This window comes from Pithys albifrons, chromosome 4, assembly GCF_047495875.1.
Source record: "Pithys albifrons albifrons isolate INPA30051 chromosome 4, PitAlb_v1, whole genome shotgun sequence".
Lineage (NCBI taxonomy): Eukaryota > Metazoa > Chordata > Aves > Passeriformes > Thamnophilidae > Pithys > Pithys albifrons.
Genome location: NC_092461.1, coordinates 39847733 through 39870339, shown reverse-complemented (window position 1 = coordinate 39870339; position 22607 = coordinate 39847733).

The following is a 22607-nucleotide window of genomic DNA, read 5'->3' as shown; positions in this document are numbered from 1 at the left end:
TTCCCCCTAGTTTTAAATACTGAGCATGATGTCATATGGTATAGAATATCCTTTTGGTCAGTTGGGATCACCTGTCCTGGCTGTGTCTCCTCCCAGCCTCCCATGCACTTCCAACTTCCTTGCCAGCATGGTACTATGGAAGGCAGAAAAGGCCTGGGCTCTGTGTTAGCACTGTTCAGAAACTAATAAAACATGTCTATATGATCAACTCTGTGTTCAGCACAAATCCAAAACATAGCCCTGTACTAGTCACTGTGAAGAAAGTAAACTCTATCCCAGCTGAAACCAGCACACGCACTCAGACATTTGCTGCTTTTCAAACATCATTTTTTTCTCTTAATATTGTTGATTCATCTGATGCTGAAGACAGGGTGTTTGTAAAGAACATTCTCTTTGTAACCCTTCCTCACACTCCTGTTATGGTAAAAGATTACACAGTATAATCTATTGGTTTATACTCATCTTTTTCTGAACAATATCTTGGCTGCTGCACAAACAAAAAACACTTCTATTACTTCTAGGTAAGCTGATACTTTTGCTGTTCTACTATTTGCTGCTTTTATTCATATTGCCAGTCAATTCTGGAACATCTTTCCATTTACAGAGGTAACAATTTTTGGCATAGAACTGAGCATTTTGTTTGTGGGATTTGCTCTTTAGGTCTAAACTTTTCATGCTGCTCTTGCAATATCAAGACATTTAGAAGCTGAAGACTATACAGGAAGGCTGAAATCCTAGTTACTATGGAAAAGACAGAGGCGGATTTCAGTGAAAACACCTCTAAGTTTCTCAGACAGGCCGTTTCTCAAGGACAGCCCCTATGTGCTTAAGTTCACGTTGTCACTCATATGAACCTAAAGGAGAAGTTACATATTGTTAAAATGCTCTTAAACTCTAACTGCAGATTTATTTCTAGTAACAGGTTGTAGGTTTCCAGCATTGCACAAATGTTGGACAGATCCCATCCAGCAGCGGGCTCCCAGGACCCCTACAGAGCTAATACATAAGCAGAAGAGTTTCATCCATTGACCTCCTCCTGCAACATCTTCACTGCAACATGTCCCTTGGGAAAGCTTCCAGTCCTGACTTGCAGATTCCCAGCGACAGGAAGTCGACTTTTCAAAATAAAAAATTCACAAAGTAAAAATAAAGCATGTGAGTCAGGGGTGTCAGCTGTTGCCCTCATAATTCACTGCTTCACTCTGCTACTGTAAACCAGCATGATTTCACTGTAATTAGTTTTCTGCAGCTCTTTATTCATGAGTAACCACAGGGGGAAAAGGAAGAATAGAAAAACACAACTCACCACTACTTTTGGATGTGATGTGGGGAAGTGCCCATATTGAAAAGGACAAAAAGAGGAAAGAGGATTTCCCCTGTTGTCAGAGTGAGCCACGGACAGCAAGCTGAGAGGCAGGACCCACATGAGATGCTGGTCTGGGGTGCAGGGGGCAGAAGGCAAGAAAGTCCCGTCTTGCGTGACATGAAGCAAAACAATTTTATCCCTCTTCTCCTCTCATTCATAGCCTGGAAATAGCAGCAGCTTCCCATCCCTCACTCTCCTCTAATCCCAGTTATTCACACTGTGAACATTTTGGAGCCACACCTCATCTTTGGTATCCATCCTTCCAGTGCCAGCACAGCTGGGCTGCGCACACAGAGCTGCATCGCTCCCCAAATCCCTGATGCAAAACCAGGGAGAAAACGTCATTCCCGAGAGCTGCCAGCTCACCTCCCATCCCATGCCTGCCTCTCCTTGCCTCTGCAGGGCAGGTGGGGCACAAAAAAATGTGCTCAGTGCTGAGTATGAATCCTTGAGCAAGCATGAGATTTCTCCTCGAGGTTTTCATAGTCATTTAATTCACTTTAGATTTTAACTGAGCATCTCAAAATAATAGTGAGGAGTAAAAACTACTTATGCTATAATTAGATACACCAGAATTAACCTCACCTTTTTCCTGACACTGCTTAAATTAGTATTCACTGGGCATAAACTGCTGTGAATAAGCTAATGAAATGATTCATCCATTCATTTGCCTATGCATTTTGATAACTATAAGCCAAGAACCCAATGATTTTTTAACAGCCTCATTTATTTTAAGGAAGCTGCTGCCATTCATAAAGCATTGGCCAGTTGCCATGCATCCCTTCACCCTTCCCTGTTGCCTTCATAAATCTCTGACTGACCTCCTAAGCATCTTAGGCATTTTTATGAGGAAAACAGCAGCATCTGTTTGGAGACAACTGCTACTCATCTGCTCACCTTGCAAAGGTTTCTAGGCCCCTGTCCCCATTCCCTGTCCATTGCATCCTGCTGATGCAGCTCATTACTTCCAGACTGCACAGGCATTTCTCACAATCATTTGATGCTTTGATATTTTTCTGGAGAGAAGAGGAAGTCATAGCTCTCCTCATCTCTTAACCAAGCCGAAAAAAGTAGTCGTAAACCAGATCATTTGCTCTCAGTGTGATTTTGAATGAAACTGTTAGAAGTTGCCATTATTCTCCATTACACAGAATCTGCATTCTCCATCAGACACACAAAAGAGTTGTCCTTCTGCTACTGAATTTCGCACGGAGGCCAGCAGAAACCAGTGACTGGCAATTTCCCATCCACAAGAACTGTCGGTGCTTATCCAGCCTCTCTGGATATTTCTGAGACAAGTGAGTCGGTGCTATTATCTCATTTTAGAAGTGGGCACTTGAGGCACAGACCTGAAATGCCTGTTGAGGGTCACCCACAAAGCCTGATCAAGGAATGGAGGGTGTGTTTTGCCTCCCTTAGATTAGATCAAATCCTTCTATTTTGGGCAAGTCAGCCACATGGCCCAGCCCTGCTCCTATTGCTTCAGGACATTTCAGCAGGATAAACTGAGATGGGCCTGTCTTGGGAAAATCTTCCCTGCTTTCAAAGCAGGCATCTTCAGTTTCCTTGGTGGAACACAGTGCTGGGGTCATTAGGACACACTATTTCAGGTTCAAAGGAGGTAACAGTCCCAGTATACACAGAGAGGACACACTTCTATATCAGTTGCACAGATAAGTTGTCTTCCCTATCCTATAGGTCCTCTCACAGCCAACCTGCAACAGGACAGTACTGATGAATATGGCAGGCTTTCTGCTACCACTGAATGACATTGTCGTCATCTGCCAAACAATGTCACAGTTACTGGTCTTATTTTGCATTGCAGCAGTTTACAAACTATGGCCCATGTGCCCTTGACATCTGTTAGCATTCTGTAGCTGGTAGATTTTACATATTAAACAATCATACTTAAAAACTCACTAATTAGAAAGAAGTTGGATGCTATGGACACCTGACAGTCCAGCAAATGATGAAAGGTAACAAATGAGTCAGCCCCAATGTGGCTTGGGATTGTCTGAATCTTTATTAATGAAAGGAAAAATATCTGCATCCTAGCTTGTGCTCCAGGTTTGCTTGTGTGTGTAAATCAAAATATTTATAAAAAGATACTGGGCTACCAAAAGGACCTGAGTGCATTATAAAGAATGGAGACTATAGAACAAGGGGAGAAAGGAACCATAATGGTGAAAAATCATGAGGCACTTGCAGGTTGCAAGTTTGATATGAGATGAAGTGTTGGTTAAATCCTTATTAGTCTTTATAGGAAAAAGGATATTCCTGTGCCTGGGTGTGCTCAGAAGCATCCCTTGGTCTGCATGACCTCAGGAAATCACTTTACATTTCAGGTCTCCACAGTGAACTCCTGAACTTCCCCTGGTCCTTCCCATGCAGTGTCCTGTGCTGCAGGCAATCTGTACTAACAGTGGCTGCCATGAGACCCAGCAAGGAAGAGTTTAGCAACAAGAACCATGACACCCTGGGACCAGATAAAGCCTCTCCTGCTATTTTCCAGCTCCCTCTCTAGACTGGTGACGTGTGTTCAAGGTAGACTAAGCAGGGCTGGAGTTTTGTAGTAATGACTCTGTAGTCTCACTAGCTTGCAAATAAAAGACTGATGCATAGCACTGATGACTTTCATTCTGAACACCACTCCTTCATTCTATGCTTTCACCCATGTGGGATGGATCAGTAGAACAGGTATGGAGTAAGAATCAGCAACCTGCACAGTGCTTTAGCTGCTTGGGATGGCATACACAACCAATTGTTTCTTCTTCTGCCACCTCCCAACTAATTGGTGTATGAGGCTTCAGAGGGGAAAAAAGCTCCTGATTTCATTACCGATGTGTTAACCTGGTGTTGTGAAGCAACCAAAGGAAAATCTAATTTCAAGTATGCAAAATTGAAGTGTGGAAAATTATTGAAGCAGATAAGATTTGTGCTGGTTGGCTTTCTATCAAATGATGTTGAAATTACTTCTGCACAGGAGCAACAGCAACAACTCTTGATTCCCCTTATAACTACCCAAGTGGAGTTGTGCAGCACAGGCTGGGACAAGCAATCAAAGGTTGCAGCAGAAAGTCTCTCACTGGCATCTTTCAGCAGCAACTGTGCCCTAAGGTTGTGTAGTGCTAGTTCTGTAGAAAAGTTCTATCAGGATAATATGCAGTTGGATGCCAAGAACAAATTCATGGCTCCCACATACCCACACCCAAGCCACGTCACCTGGGGCTATCACTTTTAGAATCAGAGATCAGGTAGGAAGTGATCTTGAACAGTCATCTGGTGCAACCTTTTGTGGAAAGAGGAGCCTGGATGAGATTACCCAGCACCATGTCCTATCAAATCTTGACTATTGCCAATGGTGGAGACTTTGCCACATCCCTGAGGAGATTGGTTCAGTGATTGTTCTCACTGTACAAAATTAATGAATAATGACTAATGAAATGTTGTCTAGTGACACTTGCTGACTGTTCCATCAGAAACATATTGTTCTATTCATTTTTTCCAGCACACTGCTCCTTCTGACTTCTATCACAGCACATCAGAACACTGGGCAGACATTTGGGTCATTGAAAGTAGCTGGTACCTGCTACTTCTGCAGCAAACAACTGGTTTTCCCCTGCCATCACTCCTGCAGCGGCTGGTTCCAAGACATGTGATGAAAACAACTTTCCAGTGCTAAGCATCAGTGGAAGACTTCTACAGTCACTTTAGCATGTTTTGGCAGTCCATGTTTACCAAAAGGAAAGGCTGTATCCTCCAGCCAGGGTAAGCGTTTCTGGTTTACACAGAGGGATACAGGTTTTCCCTTCCTGCCTAGTAAATCAGATCATAAAGCAGATGATTAGAGAGCTAAGTACTGGGTTTAGTATTTTTAGAGCTTTTAGAAGGACTTAACCTCTATGTATTTCCCAATCAGAGCAGCTGTTTTCATGTTATTAACTTCACAGCGAAAAGTTACATGAGAAAGTACTAGTAAAGAGCTTTAAAATCCATCAATTTTCCTGTAAAAGTCTGACAGAAATAAAATGGAGATGTTTCTTTTGGAGGATCCTTATAACTGATGTCAACAAAATATTTCTGCCAGATACATATCTGAAAGAGAGAAACTAAACTCCTGAAAGGTCACATTTGGTTTAGCTTTGACTTGTGCTTTTGGTAGTTCAGCCTGCATAATTTCTGTAAGTAGAAACAATTCTCCTTGTTATTAAATCCAATTGATTTAATGTTTGGACTATGCCTGTTATAAATTATTTCCTTAAAATTCACTTTTTAATTCTCTAGCCTGTTAAATAAAAGTCATCTGGTTGGTTGAGGTGAACTGTAGTGAGTCAGAATTGCTTTTGGGTATGAATCATCATTAAATCAGTAGTAATGACAGCAAAGTAATACTGTCTATAATTTAAAACCAGAAGACATACCAAATGTGACCTTTCAGGAAGACCTTTTCCATAAAAATACCTGTCACCCCTGCAGAGTAAACAGTGAAGGGGACTCCTCATGACACGGTCACTGGGTCTCCTCAGAAGGTGTCAGCAGCAGAAGAAACAATCTCAGACAACAAAAGCCAATGCTACATATTTTCATGCAAATTATGTCAAGAACTTAATTTCCATAAGATGACATCAACATCTAGTGAGTTTCTGCACACAACATCCTACTTCAAACCCAAGTGTAAAAGGCCAGAACAGTCAAACTCTGAAAGGCAGCAGAAGAAAATAATTAAATCCTCAAAGGACGTTAACCCCACGACTGCCTTTAAATGGCAAGAAATGCTCTCACTATCACTTAATTGCCCAGTCTCTGTCCTGTCAGACCCCTGTTGATGAAAGCAGCCAGAGGGTCCCATTGCCCTCACAAGGTTCATGGAGAAGCATTGCAGCAGGGCTGGGAGCAGGGTTAGCATTGGCTTTTGTGGATTATCCCATAAGAGAAAGCCAAATGAAAAAAGCAAGTGCACTGGGAAAGCTTCAGCACATGAAAATGAACTGCAAATAAATACCTTGTGTTTTGTCCAGACAGAAAAAAGAAAAAGAGACAAGTAAAATGCTGGAGATCGAGACTCAGACACACAAATTCAAGTTGCAGGTAAGAAGTTCAAGAGGATGTTTTATTCTAAATCACTGCTTTCTGCTTAATAGAAATATGTTGTGACAATATGTTGTGTTAAGGTAGAAAAAGGACTTAGTATTTTGAGAAACTGTCCCAGGAGTCTATCAATCAAACTTTGTCTTTGAAACATGGAGGTGATTAAATCTTATGTTTGCTGATAATTTTTAATGGCATAATAATAAGTCATAATAGAAAAAATAATTATTATTTAAGCTGAAAGGGGTTGGGAAGAGAGATAAAATAGACTATTTAATAGGAATTCTTACATTTATGCACAACCACAGAAAAGTCAGATTAGAATGGATTAGCTATATTCATGCTTGAAAAATTCATTTGTGAGATGTGTTTAAATGGTATTTAACCCACAGGCATAAAAACAATTTTGCTTTGTTATTTCACAATCAGTTCAGGGCCCACGTGACAGGTGGCCAGGGAAACATAATGAATACAGAAAAATATTTTGTCTATTTGGAACGGTTTTAGTGTATAGTGCACTTCACTAAGCTCAGAGTAGATTTGAATCAATGAATATAAGGGCTTTACAGTCACCTTCACCAGAGAGAAAATTAAATTACAAACTTACAGGTAATTTTGAAAGGTCTTTCCAAAACAGCCAAGATCCTGCTGGGCAAGAGGCCCCTGAAAAAGCTGAGCAATAAGATCTTTGCTTTGGGTGGATGTCTAAGAGCTGTCACGTGGACATCAGCAATACACTGAATGACAGCTGTTAGCAGAGTCATTTGAGATCCAATTAAAAAGTATAGATTTAGCACTGTTCATTCAGGCCAGAGAGAGTTGCAGCACCTTATCAGTGTGAGAAAGGCCAATTATCCGCACTGGGCTCAGTCCCACTGAACGAGCCACAGAAATCCGGGGGGGTTTCTGCAAGTGCAGGAGTCTTCCTATGTGGTGCCCATCACCTATTAGGCACATGACAGTGGAGGTCTGAAAAGTCTTGGATGAAATCATCTGAATTTAATCAGATTTTTTGGCGTGGCTTTTTTCAGCGAGCCCTGGATAGGATCCATTAAAATCAGGGAGGGCTTCACCCTGGGAATCAGAACTAGTCAAGCCAGAGGTCTGTAGTGTTGTCACTGTGTCACAAAAAAAGGAAAAACAAAAGAAGAACAAAAGGGCACTTTTATTTCCTACTTCAATTAAATTATTAACATAAAGTGTTTTATTTGTTCTACAAATGATATTTTCTTACCCATCAGTGATTTTCCCAAAGACACCATTTATCTTTGACCACATCAACAACATTCTTCCCACTAGCTCCATTTCCAAGTTTGACAGCTTGCACATTAATGCCACTAAACTTTGGGAAAAGGAATAATTTTCACATGAACCACCAGTTTAAACAGCCATAAACCTGACCCAACGTTGTATATTTATGAAGTTAGAGAATATGCCAAGGCTTCTGAGAAAGCAGATACACATTTTAACCTGTTTTCAATATTTATGTTGTCTTTTAGTCAATGCTGTGTGTATAACTGGCCAGTTACCTTCTCCCTTTACAAGAAAATCCTTACAGTTACATCAGGAAAAACAAGAGAACTTTTTCACAATGGATTTTAGGAAATTACGTATGAATGTTCGCCTGGCAAAGGGCCAGTATATGCTTCACATTAATTGCACAATATTTATGCCAAATGAAGACATAACCCACTCTCTAAGGCAAGCTTTAAAAATTCGGTAACCCTGAAAATAACACATCTTTTTTTTTTCCTCCAAGGCATGCAGTTTCTGTCTGAAATTGTATAAATCTCATTTGCAGAGTAAATAATGTTTAGTCTTTAATAAACACCAGATGTATCTTACAATCTCTGGAAATGAGAGTTTCTTAGTGCCATATGAATTAAACCTCCAGCGTGACTCATGCTACTGTCTGGAATTTCCAGTCTTGTGAGGATGATCATTGGTGATGCCAAATCACATGCACTATCTCCTCCTCCATCTGTTCTGACCTGAACCACAGTCCCTGCAAGCACCCATTGCTCCTTGAGTCACCTGTTGCTGGTGATGCTCTGCAGCAACACCTGCATCTGCTGGCAGCACCCATAGGATGTAAAGAGGAGGGAGCACCCTGTGTGTGAGCAGGGAGATGGCCTTGGTGCCTGAGTATTCTCAGAAGGAGAAAATAAGACATTTTCTGCTCCATTAACAGACAGAACAGCCAAATCAGGGTGACCCTGATGCCATCTCACCTACCAGCACCTGCCACGTGACTTTTGGACACCCTCCCTAAGCTGCTGGAAACATGGAAACAAGCTGCAATACACTCTCATGTAGTCATTGATCAAGAAAAGCCAGTGATGTATCATTATATACTTATTTTTATGCACCAAACTTTTTTTTTTCTCCCACCAAGCTTATACAGAAAGACCTGCAACAGATAGAGGGCCCTGGCTTTGCAGGCTGTGGTGTGTGATTTGGTGGCACTGGGTTTTCAACAAATTTTCAGCAAGCCCTGAATAATTCAGTGGTAGCTTTGCTTCTTGTGAACAATGTACTCAGTCTTGAACTGGAGCCAGTATAAACTTCCACTGCGTCCTTGTGAATTTTCTGCTGTGCACAACACCAGCAGTGATGCTTACAGATAAATATCTAATAGGTTTAGGGCATGAATTTGCTCTGCCTGTACTACAGAATAGCCATAACTCTTATAAAGAACACCTGCTTACCATTATTTAAATGCTCACATGACACATTTGACTAGAGTTTTTAATACCCTGAGCTGATTGTCAACCTGATTGCCTGAGGTGGTTCAGAAGTCCCAGAATTTTCTTCTCTGTCCTCTTCCTACTAAATCCAGGGCACCCCAACTCAGCTTTTTGATCATTGTTGGTTGATCACCCAAACCAATGTCTTCACAACACAAGCTATCAGAGTCCACGTACATAACTTCTGCATGATAAGAGATAGCTCAGAGACAAACATTTTGTACGTGACATTAAGACTAGTTTTCATCATGTATATGTCCCTGTACAATGACAGGTATTGAATCTCATGGGTTTCTGCAGAGTCACTATGCCTCCAAAGATCCTTCTGGATTCTTCACATATGGTCTGAATTTCCCCCAAAAGTTTACTGTCATTATTATTCATTCCCCTTTTCAGTCTGTTATGAATATGTTGAACAAAGCATTCAAATGCCTCAGCCATGAAATCATTCCCTCCTTCCTCAGGTTATTTATTCCTCTGCTCTATTCAAGTCAAAAGAACTGAATTTTGAAGAAAGATGAAAGACACAAATTTCAAAGTCAAGGCGTAGGGAAAAAATATGAGCAGAAAGAAAATTGCACGGAAATACATAGAGCTGGGAAAGGAAGCAGCTTTCCTCCCAGCCTTACACTGTCTACCTGGGACACAGCTGGGGCTGGATACATCTCATGTGCAACCCTCCTTGTGCAGGGGTGGGACAGCACAGGACATCTCTCTTCAGCCCAGCCCTACATACGTGTTCATGTGTGCCTGCAAAGGGCACAGCAGCATCTCAGTGTTCCCCTGAAGGGGGGGCCTTGGTGCTGAGCAGTCACACCACAGTCGGTGCCTGAGGCAGTGCCCAGAAAGGGAATTATCCTGCTTGCCAGCAAGTGAATTAATGTGAATAAATAAATCCACATCCTGACTCCATCCAGAGTCTGGTGTCTTTACAAAACAACAGTGTCTCTTCAAAACTAATTGCCTGGAGACAATTGCTGAATGTTGCCCCTTGGCATGTCAGGTACCATGCCTGCTTCCTCGTGGTCCAGAGAAGCGCTGTAGGGCCTCAGAGTTGGAGGCTGTGGAGAGGCAGTCCCCAGCAACACCACTTCTGCACCATGGCAGGAGGCCTGGCGACCTCCACTCATCCCCTTCACACTAAGGAAAGGAAGGTGGAGGCAGATGAACCTCTGCCACATGTACCTCAGAAAAGCACCAGCCTCCACACGGATCACCTTGCTCACCTCTTGCATTCATTCATTCATTCATTCCCTTCCTCTGTACCCAGGGTTTATCCACCATTATAGTCCACCCCAATCTATTCAAACTCCAACACAATGCATCAAGTGTCAGTTTAAGGGAATAAGATATAGAGTTTAGAAGAGAATAATAAAATGAAATTCCAGCAGTCTATGAGATCAGACTACATAATCTCACAATTGCTCCAAATCCTTCATGATAAAGCCCCTAAATACACCCTATCTTAAGATCAAGCACCATCACAGTCAAGGTACATTTTATTGATAATCAACTCTCCTAAAAAAATGCACTATTAATCAGTACACACATTGCCAGTAGTGCCTGTGATAAGAAACTTCAACACTTAAAAGTTTTCTTTTAAATGAGCGTTTCTATGAAACAAAGTCTGCCTCTGCTCCTTCTGGCACTTTTCATTTACATCTTTTCCACTCACTCAAGTTTGAATGTCATATTACAGCAAAGGGAATACAATAACTTCTTTGCAGACCTAAGTCTAAATGAAAGATTTATGCATTTCAATGGAATAAAAGAGAACTTCCAGTTAGAGACCCATAAAAATCAGCAGGTATCAGGCAAACATTTCCATTTTGATGAAATTGTACTCTTCACTGGGAAAATATTCCACCTGAAGATTGAATTTATTCTAGCTAATAGTTAAAAGATATCTGTGAATTGCTGCAAAATACAAAACATCTAAAATGCCCACATGCAGGTGATGACCATTCAGTTCTGGTCTTTCACTGTGTAGGATGACTGGTGGGTGCAGCATAAATGCAGGAAACACCTGGAACATACCAATGAAACTGGTCCATAATTCTCAAAAACGTGGAGGAGACTCTCCACACCATTTTTGCAGGTGTGCTGTATTGTCAGTTGGTCTGTCTAGAGGGCTTAGCTGCTGAGTAGTCTTGGTGCAAATAGTCTTGTACTCCAGGAGAACCTGCTAGCGAGACCCAGAAGCCTGTTCTCTCTTCCCAAGATATAAGTAATGGTTCACAGATTTTCATTTTGCTCTCCTGTTTGTTATTCAGTAATTTATGTTTATACCTAAAGCTCCAAAGCCATGCTCAAGATTTTACAGCAGCCTTTCCAGAGGCTACAAATAGGAATAAAATTTAATTGCTCACCAAGCTGTATAGCCCTCATTTTGCCTCCAAATTGTATTTGTTCTCAAATCCACCTTATGTAAAATTCAAGAAACACAATGGGCATCTCTGCCAGGTTCAACTCAGCAATGTCTGTGTTTGGTCTTACAGTGCACCAAAGACATTCTCTCTGCCAAAGATGGGCTGCTCTGAAGTGATTTCTGAAAATCTCCCTTCACCTGGTTCCTTTTCCTCCTCACAGCTTTCAAGCCCAGGCTGTAACCAAGCCACTGGCAGACAGGCCACACTTCTCTGCCATGGCTGCCTGGCTCATGAGATGCCTGTTTTCTCTCAAATGACAACTAAGTCTCACCATTCTATTTTCTAATTATCACAGACAGCTAAAATTTTTCCATCAGCATTGTTTAGAGTGAGAGGGTCTGAATGGGTGACTCTTGCTTGTGGTTTCCGTACATAACACTGCTGGTCTTGTGGGCTCCCACTTCTGGTGATCTGCTCATCTCTCCTGTCTCTTCTCAGTCTTGACCAACACTGTGGTCAAGTTCAATGACAACCTGAAAAGCCTCTGTATAAAGGCACAGCAGATGATAACCCCAAATGTGAAAGCCTTCATGAAACTGGAGGCAACAAGAGCCTGAGGAACTGATTGCAACACAATTTTGATCTTTTCTAAGCCTAATATTTACATTTACTCTTACTACCACAGAGAGGGACCTTGCTTCCTACCCTCTTGTTTGCTTACACATTCTTGCAAACACTTGTCAGCAACAACTTTCCTACATTTAACAGGATCAACCTAATTTCATGCTGAATTTTAAATGTTCAGAGTCCAAGGCATCCTCAGACACCAAGGGGAAGGAGCTGTCTTCAGCAGTTCAGCTTCTATAAGACAGGATGGAACTTGCCAACAGTAAATATCAGCTCTTGCTGTGACTGCTAAAGGAGGCTCAGGCTGAAGCAGTTGGCCCTTAGGAAACCAAGAATACACACAAACGCATTTGTTAGCTGCAGTTCCTCTGAGTTTCAGAATTTCTGGAAATCTCTGGTTTTCCTCTAAATTTCAAGTGCAGGTCCTTGCACATATCCAGCAATATTCAGGATCCAACCTTGACCCACCCTAAGTGAGCCTCTCACCAGGCCAACTATTATTCAGAGCAATCACTGACTGTCTCTCCATCCTCTGTTCTCCTGTATTTTGGACCCTGACTCTTTCCTTTTGTTGCCTCCAGCCCCACAGCTCGGTGAAACACTCCCTCAGTGTCCAGCCTGAGTCCAGAGACAACAGCTCTCTCTGTCAGCTTGAATGTTATCTGGGTACCAGGATGGTGCCACAGGGCTGAGCACCACCACAGCCAGAGGAAACACAGAGAAATGAGACCATTCTGAACTGTTTTCTGTCCCACTGGAAATGACTCACGACTCACCACTCACCCCTGGAGCTGCTGGGCCAAGGGCCTGCCTTTGCCATGAGCGCTGTGAAAGTCAGTGAAAAAAGGGTAAAGAAGAAAGGGTCTACCTCCTTTTGTCTATGCAGGAATAGCAGGATTTCTTTCTTAATGGAATAATCCAAACCTGCATCCCCAGGGGCAGGGATCAGGATAAAGTTTCTACTGCTCACTGAGAAAATCCCACAAAACAAGCACCATTTTCTAAACTCCCAAGGTACAGGTTTATTGCAGGATCTCTGCTTGGATGCAGACTCTGGTATAGTAAATTCATACTACTTCCAGAGGGGCATAAAATCTTGACTGTAAAAGAATTTTTGAGATCCAGGAGTCTACCACAGACAGCTGGAAAAAAAAGTGTTTTCATCATGTTAGACTCGTGCATTGCCCAAGGTCACCCTGAGGCTCCAGGTACAACAGTTTAACTTGTCAGCACAGCTCTCTGATGCTGAATGCCCCATTGCAGAGAAAGAAGTAAAGAAATAAAAAGCAGAATTCTGGGGGAAATGAGGGTTGATTTGCAATTAAATAACAGCCTTTATGTTTTCCAGTAGTTTTATTCCAGAAGCTTTTTCATTTCGTTGTGCATGTGTCTTTAATATTTGCATAAAGCTGATGATGTGCAAGTTTTTATTAATAAAAAACCTCACCTTTCCAGTTCTTTTATACATTATAAATTTAGAAAAAAAATCTCTTCTCCAGCTGCAGCCCCACAGCCCCCTCACACCCTAATTACACGAAAAATATCTGTAACCCAGGATTACTATTCAGCATATGTACTTCCAAAGCTGCTTCCAGCTCCTCTTAAATTAATACCAAAGATGGTTTAGACTAAAATTCTTCAGTTTTCTTCTCTTCCCTCCACACAAAAAGAAATTCCCGCTCCCACTGCTGCCACCTCCAGTTCAGAGAGAGCCCTCGAAACCTGCCAAGTTATTCTCTTCCAGTGATCAATATTCTCTGCTGTTGATTGGGAAATAACAGCTTTCAGATGGAGAACAGCCCAGAGGGTAGGGATAACGTTCAGTAGTTGCACTGAAATAAACTTGGCCTGCAGCAGAAGAGCTATTTCATGCCAACCCTTGCAAGCTACTGAAGGATTAAGCTGCATTTCTCAGGTGCATTCCAAGAAATTAATTCCAGAGATAACAGACCCTGCAGCTGTTGTACCCCCTGCCTGTTCAGAGCCAACCAAACTAAAAAGCCAAAACCTTGTGATTAAACACACAAAAAGGGAAGAGAGTAACAAATTAGAGGTGTATTTAAAAAGCAATAGGGGTCCTGGTCCTGCTTACTTCTGTTAGGGAGGCACAGAAGAGGACAAGCTCTACCAGGAAGAACTCCCCACCCCAGCTGTGGCACATCACATAGAAAGGCAGCATCACGTACATGATATGCTATTTGCAGGAGCTCCTTACTGCAAGAAATTCAAAGTCAATTTTTCCAAGCCAGGCTTCCACAACCAAAGGCCTCTTACTGTAATTCAAAAGAAGCATCCTTCATTCTCTTTCAAGGCCAAGTTGGGTGGGCCCCTGAGTAGTCTGATCTAGTGGGTGGCATCTCTGCCCATGGTGGCTGGGGCAGAACTGGATGATCTTTAACATCCCTTCCTACCTAAACCATTCTATGATTCTCTCACAAGAATTGAGAATCCTGTAAAAGGTAAAACATAGACTTGACCACAGTAAGGTTTTCAAGTTCTAACTACCAATGAACTTTTACCTACACAGTGCTTTTTTCCCCCTACTTTCCACTGAAACCCTCTGAACAATTGCAGTTTCATTCCAGTGAAGATTTTTTTCCATAGGATAATGAAAATATATCCTATCCACAGAATCACATCATGGCTGGGGTGGGAGGGGACCTCTAGAGATGACCAAGTCCAACTCCTTTCTCAAAGCAGTCACCTAACACATGTTGCTCAGCATTGTGTCCAGGCAGGTTTTCAGTATCTCCAAGGATAGAGACTTCACACCCTCTCTGGGCAACCTGCTCCAGCGCTCCATCTCCCTCACAATGAAATGCTGAGACTTCTTTAATGTTTAAATAGAATTTCCTGTACTGACATTGGGAACCACTGAGAACCATCTTTTTACCCTCCCCCCAGTCAAGTATTCACACATGGATAAGGTCCCCATGAAACTTTTCCTCTCTCAACTAAATAATCCCAGCTGTCTGAAGCCTTTGCTCATATCACACATGCTCCATTCCTCAACCATCTTTGTGGCCTTTTACTGGATTTCCACCAGTATGCCCATGTCTCTCTCATACCAAGGAGCTCACCTTTGGACACATCTCCCAGACATGTCTCACCAGGGCTGAGCAGAGTGGAAGGAACACCTCCTGTGACCTGGGGGCAATGCCCTGCCCAGGAGAGTGGTGGTCACCCTTGCCACAAGGAAAATTGCTGGCTCATGGTCATCTTGGGGTCCACCAGGGCCTCAAGAGCCTTTCCTGAGGTCAGCTCCAGCCTGTAGCAGTGCACAGGGCTACTTCTGCTCAGTGGCAGCACTTGCCATATCCCTTGGTTGGACTCCATGAGGCTCCAGTCAAGACATTCCTCCAGCCTGTCCAGGTTCCTCTGGATGGCAACATAACTCTCTAGGGCATCAGCCACTCCTCCCAGTTTCACATAATCCTCAAAAATGCTGCCAGATTACTCTGCCCAATCATCCAGGGTCAGTAATGATGAGGTTAAACAGTTCTGACCTGAGTATCAACCTCTGGGCCATGGGGCAACAGTGACTGTCCTCTGCCTGGACATGGCTCTGGGCTCAGCCATTCAGGCACTTTTCAGTCTGCTTCACTCTCCACTAGCTAAAGGCAGGATAAGCACCATCCATCACTCTCTGCTGAGCACATAATTTCTAAGAAGGCTGTCCAAATTCAGACAGACCTAGTCACAAGTGACACACATGTACCACAAAACAATTTATGGTATTGTAAATAAAGATGATCCTTGAATTGTGACTCAGTTTTAATGCTTATCTGAGACTACACACATTCATGCTTTGCTAAAGAATAACTTAACATAGCATCAGACTGATGCTATTACAGTCAGGTGAGCACATATTCCTCCCCACATCTCTCCTGGAAAAGTACATTTGCTGGAGCTCCGACTGAGATGTCATCAAGATAAATATGTTCATCAGTGAAGAGAATATACCACAGCCATTCATATGCTGACTTAGCCTTGTTGCCTCTTGACTTAAATCCATCACCTATATTAAGATTAATGATGAAGACTAAGTGTGTATTCTGAAATATGCATGTTAATGAAGATGGCTTCATTTGAAGCCAGTTGAGAGGGAAATTTCTTGATTTCTATCTGCTACTGAGCTATACAGACTTTTTTCCCTTCAGTTTATTCAATTTTCATTTTGATATGCAAAAAAACTTCATTTCAAAACATTTCTGGCAAATGAAGTCATAGAACAATTCCAAAACAACCCTGAGATCATAAGGAAAACCATTCAGAGTCCAAACCTTTCAAGCAGGTTAGTCAAAGCAACAAAATTCAGTCTCTTGAGCTCATCAACCAAGGCACCTCTAATTTCCCCAGTAACATCCACCATCAGAGCCCAAAGAGTACAGGCAAGGTGCATTCCTGCACTCCTGCTGCCTGACTTAGTATTCATAAAGGACCACACCCTCCTGTGAGGTTTTAATATGCTGGTTAACTTGATAACATTTTGAAGTATTTTTTTCTTTTCTTCTTTCAACTTCTTAGAAGTGAGTTCTCAGTCCTCTTTCATTTTCCTGCCCTCCATCCTGCTGACACATCAGTTCCCCCGCCCCCATCAGCCCAATTTTTAACACCCAAATACTGTTTTCTCTCACATCTCCCAGTTTGAGCTATCCATCCTTTCTTTGCACTCCAAGTAAACTCCACAGCAGCACACATCCCTCACATACCCATCACATCCCTGTTCAAAAAAGCTTATATCCCATTTGAATCGCCATGACTTTCAGTGCTACTTTTCCTTCTGCCTCCCCCTTCCCCCCTTCCACTCCCCTTTATTTTTTTGCCACATGTGAGCTTCTGATAATTTTTTGGCCTCTCTCCCACAGCACCAAGCATTCAGTATGAGTAGCAGGACTTAGCACTGTGGTGCTGTAACAGTTGTTTTTGTGACTAGTGCCAAAATGATTTTTAAAAGCATCAGCATCTCCCTGTTGCTGGTGTGAACCCAAATCTCTCCTGGTGACAGATTTGGCTGGTATCAAGCAGGTATTTTGCTGTCACTAAGGCTGGCTGCCAGCAGCTCCCTCAGTGAATGAGTTTCTTCAGCAGATTTCATCACCCACACAACTAGAGGCCAAACATCAGGTCAGCAACAGGGTCTGCAGCTGAGAGGACACAGATATCCAGGCAGAGGACACACTGAGGTAAGAGGGACAGAAACCCTGGTCTCAATGCCACAATAGAATCTGTCATACTTGAGACAAAAAAAAAAAAAAAAAGGAGAAACCTTTATTATCATTTGGTCAAAATAATCCCGTGCCCACAGTAAGTCCTCATCATTCACACCTTACTTGGTGTTGGTGCTGTACCTCACATACCACGAACCCTTTACCCAGAACATCCGCAGGGAAACATTGAACTGTATCTTCCCACACCTGAGTGATTCCACCTTCACCAGACTGGACACAGAGTAGTTACATATGTACTTTGATGTTAAAAGCCCAAGTGAATGGACAAACAACACACCTATAGCATTGCAGAAGGCAGGAATGCATTGTATCTATGGTTAGATGCTCTGTATCTGTGCACAGATCTTTGAGGCCCAACCAAACTTTAGCTAAAAGGCTTGCCACAAGAAATAAATGGGCATGGCCTCAGCACAGCATGAGTTTACCCCAGGCAGAAATGTCTTGTCAAGCAACAGGTGCTCATCCTGTGGCAGCTGCTCAAGTTTAACTAGAGCTTAAGCTTCAGGAAAAGGAGCCTTCCCACCCTCCCAGACACCCATCACACACACAGACAAATACTGTCCATTGCTATCTATGCACCTCACATAGTGGAGACCCAGACCAGCAGCCACTGGACTGACGTCCTGCTGTCTGTTCAATGAATTTCACAGCAACTTTTGCACATTTTCTATTTGCTAGTGTGTTCTGAATACAGCCCTGACAAATCTACTTCAAACTGCCTAGAAGACTTGACACACCATTGCCAGTATCTGTTCTGCCCCTTTCACAAGCTGTACAGAGAACTAGGAGCTGGGAAAGCAGTTTAGCAAAGCATCTGAGCTGCTTTTCCAAAGGTCACTTGATTTAAGACACTGAGGCAAGTCTCCAGTATGGCTGAGGAACTATATTTCTTTCAGGCCAAGAATGTAACAGCCTCCTTCTTTTTCCAGTGAAGGACAGCAGCTCTTTTCCTCCCTGCCAACAGAAATGCCAGTCAGCCAATCCGACACTCACTACCAAAAATAATGTCTTTATTTTCAATTTAGTAGTGTCTAGTCCTGAAGGTGAAAGAATTATTATAGCTTTGAGTTTGCTCCAAGTTTGGAGCATGGCTGTGTTAAAATAAATTGTCTCATCCACCACCATTATTTTTCTCTTCACCTACACTGATTGCAAAAGTCACTCATTTTCCAGACCCTACAAGCCATGTATCAAAATCCTCATATGGCCAAGAGTCAGGGAAATGAATGTAGGACAGCCCTAGGAGGTGTTTATCACATCTGCAAGCATCCACTTCACTGGGCTGGGTCACTGCCATGACTCAGACGTCCAATAGACTTTGCAGGTTCACCTCCCAGGATTCACACCGGGAGAAGCAGCAAACCTTCAAACCCAGTCCCACAACCTGATGTGCCATGAGCACAGGATCCAGTCCTGAGGAGCCAGAAACTGCGCACAGTTCAAAAGCCACAAGGTGTCGACACTGGATTTACCTCACCTCCACCCATAAGTCAAAAGTTTGGGGCATAATTTAGAGTTAGTCAGCTATTCCTTCTCTTTGGAAGCAAAGGGACACAACATCCTCCCAGCATACCTGTCTGACTCCCCACGTGGCTCAGAGGGATGTGTAACTAGACAGCCACAGTTAAGTGAGACAAATCCTACCCTGCAAACAGAATGACAAGCTGACGTGCCATAGGTTTCTCCAGCACTGTTATTAAGTGACAAAACTGTCAGTTTCTATAAACTGATTCACTAAGATCAGCAAAAACAAGAGTTTGCTCTCATGGATTGAACATTTAATAGTTCTCGAATATGATGGGGGGGAAAAAAAAGGGAAAAGACAGACAAAAAGACTGTGGAGAAAACCAGCAACAAATATTCATTGTGTCTTTTGCATAGGTGGTCAGTAATGTCAAGAAAAAGGACAGTTTGACATAACTGGCATTTAGAAGACAGGAAGCAAAGTATTAATGTTAATAAATAAGTAAATACGTTTTCCCCTCAAATACTGCTGACAGTTCTGCTGGTAGCAGGATACTGTAAGGAGGATTCAAAGAGGTTAGAAGGAAATTGGAACATTTTAAATACAAAATACAATCTAATTGCATGTGCTGAAAAAAAACCCATTTGGAACAACAACCACTTAGCATTAGGAGTCATCAGAGTTGAAAATTCAGAGGTGAAAAAAATGAAGAACATTTGCTCTGTTCAGTCATGAAGGTTGACACAGTTTTGATTGCACAGAGAGTAGTACTGGGAAAAAGGGAAAGTAATGGCAGTAAAATTTCCTATTTTATAGCTATTTTGTGGCAATTCCTGGAATACTTCGTCATGTTTTAAAGCACATACAAATGTAGCTTATTTACTTGAAGAAAGGATAGTGCTACATGGGATTAATGGGATATACAGAAAAGAGCAGTTCTGTTCCAATAGTGACTAAGTATGGTTAAAAAAGGGATATCTTTTCAATATATGAGTATTTTTCAATATGCATATACACCTACCATGGGGAGGAATTACTCAGTAGGACACACTGAGGAGTACTAATTCCAAGCAGCAATCTGGAGAACAGTTAAAAATTAAAGTTAGGGAAAAACCCACACACACAACTGAAAGCAAAATACATCAAAGCTGAAGACAAGAGTGTGCAAAAAAGCTGTGCCATCACTGTGCCTGCAACATCCCAGACATGATACTGCCAAGTGTAGCCAGAACAGTTATCCATGGACAGCAGCAGTCACAGATACAGGTGGGGGGTGGGTATTTTTTCCTAACAGTCCAGAGCATTCACAAAAATTAAAAAGCATGTTGAAGAAACACAAAAACTCTTCCACCTTTTGTTCTAACCCTCTGTGGCATCACTGCTTCATCTGCATTTTCTTACAACATGGAGAAAGTAAGAGCAATCATGCCATCACCAATATAACAAAAGGAAGTCACCAGCAAATATACCCAGAGTAGATTGGATGTGTGACAAAATTTGCAAAACCCACAGGGCATACTGAGACAAAGACCACTTCAGATGTAGGCAAGATCAGGACACAAACCCTGGCATGTTGGAAGACACCAACCTATCATTTGTCCTGCAGCAGACTGTTTCTTTCTTAAACAGGTACTTCCTGGCAGCAGGAACTTTCCAGCCTCTGAGTTGCTGTCATTGCCCTCTGCTCTCTTCTTCTACAGGTGAAAGCATTGGCATGGCCTCATGCTTGAGTTCTGATCACCACAGAATTATGTCAAGTACACCTGAGCTCATCACAGTCATCAATGTGTGCAGGAGTCAGACTCGATGACCCTTGTGGGTCTCTTCCAACTCAGGATATTTCATGATCCTATGTGGGAAATCTCAGAGCCTGCAATGCAACATGGTCACCAGATCTCTTGTGCTGCCATGCCCAGGCCCACAGACTGCATATGCATTACAGTCCCAACTGTTGCAGACCAAGCTCTAGTGAGATCGCACACACCAATATGATGTTCAAGCAAATCCAAAGTTTATTCAAAACCACAGGTATATATCACCTTAAATGACCCCGCCCTAGGTGCGGATATCTGATTCCATAGGCTGAGGCTGGAAACATGTCCTTTTAAGGTGAAAACGAAACTTGTAAGGTGGTCGTCCAGACCCACCAAAATCAGGGGCTGCAACACCCAACCCATCCACTAACAGGGCTGGATCAGATGATTTCCTAAATACTTCTTACAAAAACTACAGGAACTGAAACAGGGATTTATGACTCGACTAGACCACATCACAAGTGTGTGAGTCACAGCATATCCCAGAGACTTATATTTAAAGGGCTTTCATCAGGACATTTATAACTTGATTTGCTTGAGTTGATGACATAAGCCAATTTATTTTGGTGGTGGATTATACTTAAAAAGTCTCTTACACAACACTCATGGTCACCTCACTAGGACATACAGAAGATCACTGCCCTAACAGAAAGCAACAGAAGGCTGCATGTTTAGTTCAGAGAGCAAGAAGGAAACAGAATTTCTGAAACCACATAGTGGACAAGTTGGTACCATTGTATCTTCTGTCGTGGCTGGAGAGGTCTTTTAAAGTAAACAGTCAAACCATAAAGTGCACTAGTAATTACCATGACCTAATCAAAGTGAAACACAGTCTGTCAGCGCATCCTAACAACTATTCCTGTTCTTGATTCCAAATGAACAAAGAAAATGTTTATGCATGACACCATCTGAACAGCATTTATCCATATAACAACAGTTTTAAAATATGCTGAGTATTATGTTATCATATAGGAAAAAATCCTGCACTATTACTCTCAAAAATCATTTACAATCACATGAACAAGACAGAATGAACTCTTGCAATTTCTTGGGCTGCTTGCACATATAAGAAGTGCCCTCATTTACAAAATGGGAAAAAAAGATTAAGAAATAAATCACGCAAAATCCCTAATTTCTGTCTACTAAGACTCAGTTTAAATTAGATTCAAGTCAATACTGGACCTGCACCAAAGGGGTTTTTATCATCTGGCACTTGGAAACCTTCCACTTTTGCAAGCATCAGTGGAACTACCAAAAAGAAAGATACTAGTTTAGACTGAAATACTGCTATTGTCGCTTATTCAGATATTTTAATGAAACTAATATTTTGTTTGCATTTCTTTGAAAGGAGGGTTTATTTCCTTTTTGTGTTCTCTTCTTTTGCAATTATATTTTCCAATGTTTCATGATGTGTCCCCCACACTGGCATGAGAACCACAAGTGACTCAGGGAGACACAAGCAAATCCAGCACTGAAAGGGAGCAGCTGCAGAATATTAATGAAAATCATCATAGTTATCTTGTAGGACACAATTCTCTTAATGATTCATCAGTAACACTTTTTACTACATCACATCATTGGCCTACCTTGTGTTATACCAACTTTCAGCAACACCCAGCTGACAGATTGTAGCAGCAGGTTAATTGTAAGTATGTTTTAAGTTCCTTTTTGTTGGACAATCTGTTTCTTTTAGCAGACTGCATTTTTCAAGCAAAGTAATTTACAACAGAGATCCCTGCTGCTGCGCAACATGCAACACTGGCATCATTTGTCACGGCAGCTGAAATGAAAACCAAAAAAAAAAATTGGAATTTGCCGCCGACACGGAATATCAGAGAGAACAGCCACCCAGAAAGGAGCAGCTCTTCCCTGCTGGAGAGTCTAAAGAAGTCATTTGTTA